Here is an 11,273-nt window from a genome sequence, read left to right on the forward strand (position 1 = left end):
TAGTCATACACTTACACTGTACATACAGAACAGTGTCATTGCAGCCGCGCGGGGTAGCCACGCGGTCTCATGCGTCTTGTCACGATCCGCGTGGCTCACCCCGTCGGAGTTTCGAGCCCTCCCTCTGCCATGGGTGTATGTGTTGTTAGCGTAAATTAGTTTAAGTTAGATTAAGTAGTGCGTAATCTTAGGGACTGATGACCTCAGCAATTTGGTCCCATAAGACCTTACCACCACAATGTCATTGCAGAGTTAATCAGTGATCATGTCAGATAGCTTACATTATGCAAAGCACATTTCAGTGAATAGTGTGATATACCCATGTGAAACATTTTTCGCCTTCTGAGTCTTATTTCGCAAGTTAGCTACATAAATCAGCAGTGAGCTTTTTTAAAGTAATTTGGATAATTTATGCAGACAGTACTTAGTAGTTCATCTGTCGTGGAATGTGTTTTGTTTTTATTTTCGCGTATTTTTGAGATGTTGAAAACTGTCCACTGTGTCGTCAGGCAACACACGAGTGCTCACTCTACTGCGCAGTATAGGCCTTAACTAATGGCACTTTTCAGTAATTAGTTTGAGACACACACACACACACACACACACACACACACAGAGAGAGAGAGAGAGAGAGAGAGAGAGAGAGAGAGAGAGAGAGAGAGAGTTATAAGGGACAAAAATTACAATATGCAATATGTTTGGGAGCAACGCATCTCGTTACAGCCAAAGTTCTGTTGGTTGAAGTCTCTAATTCATCTACGCAGGGTATCTTACATGAGACAACTTTCGTTTAAAATCAGCTCTAATAAACTGCGTAAATGGATTAATACGACTTTTCAATTAATAGAAACGAGCATATATTCAGGGACTTTAAGTACGACTTCAAGTAAATAGGTTTGACGTATAGTTTCTAGAAAATGATTCTAGGTAAAGGTGATAACCGTAATTTTATTGATGACGTTCACTTGAATGTTCACTGTTAAAAACAGGCAACATCCTGAAGCAACCACTATCCACTCTGATGGCTAGAATATCATTGACTGTTGATAGCGGACTCTACATTCTAACTTAATGAAATTTCCATCCAAGGGTAGCACCATGACCACGGATGTAGTGACTATACTATAAGCACCACTTTTAGACTGCGTGTGATCGCAATTTCGTATGTAACTTTAGCAGCAGAGAGATGGTAAACCCTGCTACATATGCGATCTCTAAAGTGCTAGATGCGAAAAGAAGACAAATATGTTATCTTCTCCTGCTTTAAAACTCATAGTGAAATTACCAGTAATGAAATAATTAACCCTCTAACCAATTAAACGGCGGCATCAGGGAACATCAATTAGACTTAAAAACGAAAGACTGTGTTATAAACGTGTGCTATGTAGATGCATGACATAAATGTGACAGTGATATTGTAAGTACACAACAATATTCAATAGCAATAAGTTACCCGAGGTTCCTTCAGCCCACGAAATGATGGAAATATTCTCTTTTGGACGTAGTACATATTGAAATTCTGATTGTTTAGGCAACTATTCTGTAAATTTCAAAAATGATATCGAATGTCCTCTGATCCAAGAATGTAGGGAAAGAGGAGGGCGGGGGGGGGGGGGGGAGGTAGAGGGGCCCGGACCTCAGCTGTCACCTATATGAAATCACGCGCGATCTAGCTGCTGTGTAGTAAAATTGAAAGATATTTTGATTTTCAGTCAAACGGTGAAAAAGTGATGCACACAATCGATTGTTTTAAACTATCGATATAATGACACAACTGTCGGCCGTCACCCATACCTACTTTAGCAAAGACCAACTACTGTACTTTGTTGGTCTTACTTGTGCCCAGTTATTGTTTTGTTAATTAGTTAAGTTCTTACTTGGAGATCAAATTAATTTTATTGTTTTTGTGCTGTGCGCTGTTGTGACAATTTCTATTTATGGATAAGTTTGCAACAAGAAAGTGATTTTGATTCGTCAAATAGCGTTATGGTAAGTTAAAAACACGTTTGCACGGCTGTGTGTGTGTGTGTGTGTGTGTGTGTGTGTGTGTGTGTGTGTGTGTGTGTCACATCTCCTCTTAAATCACTGGACCGATTTCGACCAAACTTGGTACACATATCCATCACTGTCAGGCAACGAACGCTATTGGGGTAAGAACCACTTGTTGATCATCGTTGAAGAGATATGAAGTCATAAACAATGAGACGCATGAAAAACTGCCACATCATGCATGACGTTTAAATTTACTACTTCCTTACTACTAACTCTGTTCGCAACACATTTCGCAGAGAGTATCCACATATGCCGCTAACTGTACACACAAATACATAGTTCAAAAGGTATGACGTCATAAATACTGATATGCGTGATAAACGTCGAGGCATACATGGAGTTTTCATACAGTTATTCTTCACTACTAAGACACCCTCTTTTCGTCGAGTCAACTTAAGGAAATTCCGAACACTTGGCAGGGCTTTCATAGTTTTCACCTGTGAAGGGTCAACGGCGGTAGGCGAAAACGACAGCAACAGATTGAGCTATGAAGTGGCGTTCCCATAGATATTTGCGCACCGCCAGGTCCAGGTTTGTCAGCTAGTATTTCAATACTTTACAAGGCAGAGCAGTGGCAAACATCATTATAAATGAAATTAAATTGAAATGATTGCATAGAAATACACTTGGTTGTGCCTGTATCGCCCAAGTGTCGTGTTGATCGGTAAAAATATCACCCAAATGGCGATGGCCCTATTTTCTCAAAAAATTACTCAAACTCCTATTATCAGTAGCCCAAATGGCAGAATGTCGCCCATTCTGGTCAGCGTGGCGCTGATAATTGCAATTCTAGATGACTTAAGGTAATAGAAGAATTTTAATTAATGGAAACATACTTTAATTAAATTCGAGATTGAACTGAGGAACGTGGGATGCTGTGATGTGCTGAACGAATTCTGACTTGGTGTCAGATAAGCCGTAAATTTAAATACAGGACTGTAGTGGGTGAAATATAGCAATTGTCTAAATACATTTGAAATAGTTTAACTTCAGAAATTATTGAACCCAAGCTTAAGATTTTCTGTTAGTGAACATTGTATTAGAAGACTGAACTGTGATTTGTTAACAAAGAGGCAAAACATACTATTAGAATTTTAATTTGTTTGGTAAAAGAGTGAAGTTATCATATTACCAAATAAAAAAATTTTTATTTGTGCATCTTTGTACTTCACAGATACCACACATTTATATTCTCGGGTATATACGTTATATTTATTTTAAGAAAAGCTTTTCTTGCTTAATTTATAAACCAAATGCTATTTGTATGAAGGTTTCCTGAAACCAAATCATGTACACAAAATTAAAAAGTAGATGTGCCCTCAGAACAAATGAAAACATGAATCTTTTTAAGGTCCTTTCTAACAAATTGATCGGACACTCCGTGCCCTCCATTTCCTTTGACAAAATTCTGGTTACGTCTTTTTTGAATGTTCTAGCAATGTCAGTAATGTTCCTAAATTCTCTAAAAATTCTAGAAATATTTTTAAACATTCAAGAATTTTCTGGAAATTTCTGCAGTGTTTTCGAATGTTCTGGAATTGGAGGTGAGATGTTACAGAAAAATGTGAAAAGTGCTTGAGTGATCTTCAGTGTTGTGGGAGTGGAAATCCCGGAAGAGATGTTGTAAACGTTACTGTAACACTCAAAAGGCATAGTTCAGCTCGATTATGTTAGACTCAAATAACAAGACAAAAAGTATTAAATTAAGCTCGAGGAATACTACAGGTCGCAGGGAGTATTGAAACAGAAGAACAGATCGTAAACCTACTTTTCAGGTCGTAGACATTTTCGAGATAGAGGACGAGTCAAGATGCAAGGTTACTCTTGTCAGCTAATGGGCCGAAAACCTTATTAGCCTACGGCCTGCGAGATCTGTGGCGGGGAGTGAGCAGAGCGCTCTATGACGTGATCATGCGAGATTACGTTGTAGTGCTCCAGAGTAGCAGTTCGTCCAGCGGTGTGTAGTATCGTTCTGGAGTCAAACAACAGGTCCGGATATAGAGGAGGAGGAGGAGGAGGCCGGGGGCGCAAAATTCATATTCTTGAAGAAAGAAACCTTGTTTCACAAAGCGCCTAGCATTCTACGCACGTTTGTTTATCGATTATTGATATGATTTTGAAACGCATCCTTGTTGGTTTTTGAACATTTATGATTCGTTTTGAACATTATTTGAAAGTTGATTTCTGAACTAATCATATGTTGATTTTTGAGTGCGTGCTTAGTGTACGTGATGTCTCTGTCAGGGGAAACCCCGTCGCATCAAACCCGAATTGGTGAATACCAATAGCGGTTTTGTGTTGATTGTGTGTGCAAACGATAAGCGTAGTTATAATTATTAGTGAAACTGGTAGATTCAGACATCCAGAGTGGAAATAAACGACTAAAAGGGATAAAAGAAAAATTACATATTATCGTCTCGGTATATCCAAAGAAATGAAATTTTGACAAACTTTGTGCCGTATCGCTACACCACTAAGGGTCCGTTGTAGCCGCTTAAATTCTATTCTCGGAATAGCGTGGGAAACACGTTGTATGAACATGTAATAATCCCTAACCGGGAGATTAAACGAGGGATAACCGAACCGGTAATTCTGGCAGGTTTAGTAAAGTTAAAAGGAGAATAAGTTTTGAAAATGGCAGGAATAGTTACAAAGTTAGTGATGATGAGGTTGATTGTTAGAAAGAGAAAGAAGAAGAAACTGGGACATCACATGTTATATAGAGGAATAAGACGATTCCATATGCATATAAAAATTTTTTACTGCCAATGCTTTTCGATCTCATGCTTGAGAAACTCGACCGTATGAATGAAACGTGTAACTATTACGTAATATAAAACTTTTTGCTTATAGTAGGTATGATAGGCATTTGATATTGGTACTTCGTGAATCATATTTTGTCGTGTTATTTATGTAAATGAAGTAGATGAAAATAGCTATTTGTGAAAAAAAACAGTCTCGCTTATTTGGCGTGTGTTACAACTGCTGCAATATTACAAATGCCTACTTCGTTTTGTCTAGCAGACAGTGATAAAACAGACATAATGCAATCGAGAAACCACACAACTCTTGGATAATATTCTTATTCACAGCTTTTTCAGTATAATTCAACATTTTGATTTCTTATCTAGCAAAACGTTTGACGGGCTTTGATGAGGTAATGCGTTCTCTTGCAGAAAGGGAAGCACACTTTGTAAGGCTGCAGCAAGATTAGAGAGAAAAAAAACGCTGGGACCTAAGCGTCGAAGAAATGTGCAGTGTCTTCTTGTCTTTACTCGTTTTATATTTCCCATATTTAATTTCATCTCACACAGAAGAGGAATTTATTAGCTAATACCTAAAAAAGACTGCAGATTTTCTTAAGACTAATAGCAAATAAGAAGTGCAAATTTTCTTAAGTGTCCTTATTCTTTCAGTCACAAATAATCCCACCCAGTATTAACTGCGAGTTTATTCTAAGGGAAATGTGATGTCAAACCGACTGACTGGGAGTAGGAGAGGCAGCACAAGGCATTTTAATTACCACTGTCCTGAATATAGGTTTGATGGTTTCCATTACTGAATATGCACATTTGAATTCCACAGAGCTAAATACAGTGATGTGCAATAAAAGTATGCTGTGTGAAGAGGCGTGACACTGCACTTTGGCGCACTTGAGTCCAAATGACGTGTCTTTCATTCCCTCGAACTTCTATATTTTGTACCTCAAACTCATCAGATTGAAGTGCTCCACAAAATGAACAAATTTTTGAAAAAATCGGTTTTCCTTTAAATATTTGACGTCCTATCTCAAACTTTCGAGTGGGAGAGTGGGGAGCGCTACTATAAAGTTTTTGCCCCGGTTGGGGATATGTCGTAGATCCTGGGCTGGCAAATAACGAAGTCGGAAGCATGTCGAATTAAGTGTGCCTATCGAAACGCTTGTCGCCAGGACACTTCCTTATTGTCCAATAGATTTCCGTCGCACGGTATGGAGGAAACAGCGGATAGCGCTGACCGCCCGCTCCACCCAGACCACAACCTTTTCTGTAGTTGTCCTATAATTTACTGATCCATGTTTATGAGATAAATTAGTGGCCAAAATCAGGCATGCAACTGTTAACTTTAGGTAGATAGGTATCTGAAAGTTACTGATAGACGATCATTTTAATCGGAAGTTGTACATACAGTATGTTAAGACACAGTGCTCCTTTCACTGAGTCTTTCTTTATTTTAGGGTTATCTTGTGTGTATTTTAGCATGTACATGTACCTCTGGTCTGCCGTGTGCAGATTATTCTGATTTAGTGGGAAAGGCAATGCCTGTTGTCCAAGCTTTACATATTGCTGAACCATACAGTCGAAAATTCTTAAAACGAAACCGGCTTAACATCTGCCTACTCGTTAATTCATCCATTAGAAATATGGAATATATTACTGTAAAGGCCGGCCTCTGTGGTGGAGTGGTTCTAGGCGCTTCAGTCCGGAACCGCGCTGCTGTTACGGTCGCAGGTTCGAATCCTGCCTCGGGCATGGATGTGTGTGATGTCCTTAGTTAGGTTTTAGTAGTTCTAAGTTCTAGGGGACTGATGACCTCAGATGTTAAGTCCCACAGTGCTTAGAGCCGTTTGAACAATTACTGTAAAGGACAAGGAAAAATGTGAAGATGAATGCAAAGTACTAATCCTTTTATGTAATTGTTGCTAAGCACTAATTCTTTACATTACAAATAACAGGATCCGCCTGGAAGAGATGTAAATGTACTTGTGTAATATAAGCAACAAAAAATCTGGTGTGAAAACTCCAAGTTGTAACTGTAGTGAAGTTTCTGCGAGTTTCTTAAAGGACATCTACATACAAACGCCGCATGGTGCGTTGTGGAGAGTACGCTGTACCACTACAAGTCGTCCTCTTTCCTGTTATGCTAGCAGGTAGAGCGTGGTAAAAACGACCGCCTGTATACCACCATATGAGCCCTAATTACTCGTATCTCATCTTCGTGGCCTCTACGCGAAATATGTGTTGGCGGAAGTGGTATCGTTCTGCAGTAAAGTTCAAATGCTGGTTCTCTAAATCTTCTCAGCATCCTTCTTCGAAATGAGTGTCTTCTTCCCTCTAGGGATTCCCACTTCAGTTCCCGAAGCACATCCGTAACACTTGCATGCTGATCGAATCTACCGGTAATAAATCTAACAGTTCGCCTCCGAACTGCTTCGACGTCTTCTTTCAACCTGGCCTGGCACGGATCCCCCACACGCAAGCAATAGCGTTAAGTTACATGTTTCTACATTCAGAACTAGCTCTCATTCGTCACACTAACTAGAAATTTTGTCTAAGTCATCTTGTACCATCATACAGTCATTGATAATCGACACCTTCCTGTACATCACAGCATCATCAGCAAACGATTGCATATCGCTGCCCATCGTATCCACCAGATCATTTTTGTATACAGACAACAACGCTCCTATCACACTTACCTTGGGCACCCAGTATGTTCCCACTGACTCCGATGAACACTCGCCGTCGAGGACAACGTACTAGGTTCTATTACTTAAGAAGTCTTCTACTCAACCACATATCTGGGAGCCTATTCCGCATGTTCGTACCTTCGTTAACAGCCTTCAATGGCGTACCTTGTCGAATGCTTTTCGGTAATGTAGAAGTATGACTTTTGGCAATGAAATAAGGAATTTGCTGGAAGAGTGAAATTCTATGACTGGCGTGTGTTGCTGTGCGTAACCCGACCGTTTCGTCGAAAGATGCTTTGAGAAATGTGGAAATTTCACTTACCGGAGTGTAGTCTTGGGAACACTTGATTGCCTGTGGTCAAATGAGTAGAGGAGGGATGTGCTTGGAAAGATTGGCGAGGAATCCCAGATGCACATGAAAATACGCAAAAACGTTGGACACGAAGCGGTAGCACTAACTGTTTACCGCTCCCGTGGGGATGATCTTCCTGACTATCCTCAGTCACGCAATGCATATTTAAGTGTAGAAACGGAGTGTCGCGTAAGCGGCCCCGTTACAAACATTCAAATATTACGAACAAATTTAAGAGAAAATAAAAGTTTAATATGGACACGCACTGTGTCTATTGTAAATATTGTAAATGTATATGGCCAACTAAACACCCGTTGTCGTTCTGATATTCAGTGACAAGAAACTTTCTAAAGACGTCACTCATCCTGCTCTACAACTATTTCATAAAATCGAGCCATTGCAGAACATACAATGCCTACAAGAGTGACGACCTGGTTGATTCGTGACACCCTGTGTTGGACAACAAGAAACTGAATCCACTCCTTTTGCATGTTGCTGTCTGTCAGCTCTACAATCTCCTGTCACCTGTCGTCCGTAGCTCTATGCTTTATTCTTCTAAAGAATAAAAAGATAATGTTTACAATGAATCAATAACAATAACTCATATGTCGGTTCGTGATAAGGTAGCATTTAAGCTTAAGTCTGATTATCTTGTGAGATGAAAGTTCAGTCGTAGTTTACATACAATATAATAATAAAGCATTTCCGAGAAATGTTGGCAGCTTCCCAAATCCAAAGATGACATGATTGAATGTATGTGCGGCTTCAAATATTCTACGTGAACTTGATTTTTGTATTTCGTGTAGAGAACAAATGCTGAAGCTGCAGCTCCTGCTACTGTTCTCTTCTTTCTTTGGGCTGTTCCTGACAGCACATTTGGTGCAACGTGGTTTCATTCTTTGTAGTATAATGTATGATAATTATAAATTAAATGAGATACAACTGCTAATTATTTAATGCTTTAAGCATTTCATTGCCCTAATTTGTCTTCTGAGTTCTTTTACAACAAAAGTTGTTTGATAGTGTGAATCAAATCGGCTGTCTTAATATGAGGATGCCACTGATCAGCCGCCATTGTAGCAGCTTTAATTGCACATCACATCATCAGTGCTCGAACCTGCCTTCACATTCGATTTTGATTACTTTTATGAGTCACTTTTCAGTAAAGCCAATACTAACGTTGTAATTCTTAATTATCTTCCCACAGCCGGGCATCACATTATTAACAGGAGGCCGGCTACGGTTACTAACAGTTTCGCCGATTTTCCACCCTCTCCCCTTTTCCCCAGTCACTCAATTGTAATTTGTCATTTCTCGCTTTGTTTTCTTTACTCATTTCTCAGTGTGTTTTCTTTGCTCATTCCGAACAGCATTCAGAACTGTATAACAGGGAGGGTAGGTTGCAAGAGCCAGTTGCTGTCTGCTACTGTAGTTTCGTCTGCTCCACAAGGTTTGTCAATAGCTATAGAGGAAGTAGAAAGGCAGAAAGAACCAGCCTGGTCATCGGAAATGGTACAGCAGCACATGTTAGGTTGGCAGGTAACGACGTCTACATCTTTCGTTCGCCCCCCCCCCCCCCCCCCCCCCCACCACCACTACCCCCACGCACCACCACAGGGAAACCAGAAGCGGTTAGGTAGGGTGCTGAAAGGGTGACAGTTCTGCTCGATCTTCATGAATAGGGACTGATCTGTGTATAACCCACGGATGGCGGAATTTGAATATTTTCTGTCATTTCATTGCAGTTTCTTTTGGAGTCAGGGTTAATCATATTAGTTATCGGGAGGATAAATTTCATGTGGAGTTTTAGTAATTTTTTTCTTTTTTTTTTACTTTTGGTAAGCATACTGTGTGCATGAATGAGCTGGGTTCCATGTGTGAGGTAGAACAAAAGAGACTTGGCTTCCAGACCGATTTGGTTGTGGATTCACTCTGAAAATATAGACCACATTGATTAAACAGTAGTGTGATAGCCGCGAGTTTATATTTTGATTTGTTATTGAGTTTTATGAGTAATTCCAATTCCAAAGAAATCAGGTTTGACCTGGTGTGAAAATTATCAAATTACAGAATTATCAGTTTAAAAAATCGCAGCTGCAAAATACTAACACGAATATTTTTGCAGATGGATGGAAAAGCCGACTAATGAAAGCCGACCTCCGGGATGATCAGTTTGGATTCCACAGAAATGCTGGAATACGCGAGGCGATGCTGACACTACGAATTATCTTAGAAGATAGGTAAAGGAAAGGGAAGCCTACATTTATACCACTTGTAGACTTAGAGTAAGCTTTTGACCATATTAACTGGAATACTCTCTTTCAAGTTCTGAAGGTGACAGTGGTAAAATACAGAAAGCTGAATGGTATTTACAATTTGTACAGAAATCAGATAACAGTTATAAGCGTCGAGGGTCACGAAAGCAGTGGCTGAGAAAGGAATGAGCTTATCCCAATGTTATTCAGTCCGTGTACTGAGCAAGCAGTAAGCGAAACAAAAGAAAAATTTAGATTAGTAAATAAAAGCCAGGGAGAAGAAATAAAAATATTTACGTTTGCCGATAATACTGTAATTCTGTCGAAACAGAAAAGGAATTGGAAGAGTATGTGTTTCCGAGGGAATCAGAGTGGGAAACGAGACAATTAAAGTAAGAGATGAGTGTTGCTATTTGGGCAGCAGAGTAGCTGATGATGGTCGAAGGAGAAAGGGTATAAAATGTAGACTGGCGATGACAAGGAAAGTGTTTCTGAAGAAGAGAAATACGTTAAATCGAATGTAGATATGTCAGGGAGTCTTTTCTGAAGGTATTTGTATGGAGTGTAGCCATGGATGGAAGTGAATCATTTAAGAAAATAAGTTTAGACAAGAAAAGAATAGTAGGCTATGAAATGTGGTGCTACAGAAAAAAGATGAAGATTATATGGGTTGATCATGCAACTAATGAGAAGATACTGAAAAGAATTGGGGAGAACAGGAATGTGTGGCACAACGTGATTAGAAGAAGGGATCAGCTGGTAGAAAACGTTGTGAGGCATCAAGGGATCACCAGTTTAGCACTGGAGGGAATAGTAGAGGGCAAAAATTGTAGAGGGAGACCAAAAGATGAATATACTGAGCAGATTCAGAAGGATGTAGGTTGGAGCAGTTACTCGGAGATGAGGCTTGCACAGGATAGAGTAGCATGGGGAGCTGCATCACAGCAGTCTTTGGACTGAAGACGACAACAGCAAACAACACATGTGTTTTGGTAAAAATACTTGTGTTTGATAGAACTTGGTTCCACGTGTGAGGTGGAACAAAAGAGACTTGGTTTCCAAGATCCGGTATGGTAATGGATTCATTCTAAATATATAGAATAAATATATTAAAATACACTCCTGGAAATTGAAATAAGAACACCGTGAATTCATTGTCCCAGGA

Source organism: Schistocerca serialis, chromosome 1 (genome assembly GCF_023864345.2).
Source record: "Schistocerca serialis cubense isolate TAMUIC-IGC-003099 chromosome 1, iqSchSeri2.2, whole genome shotgun sequence".
NCBI lineage: Eukaryota > Metazoa > Arthropoda > Insecta > Orthoptera > Acrididae > Schistocerca > Schistocerca serialis.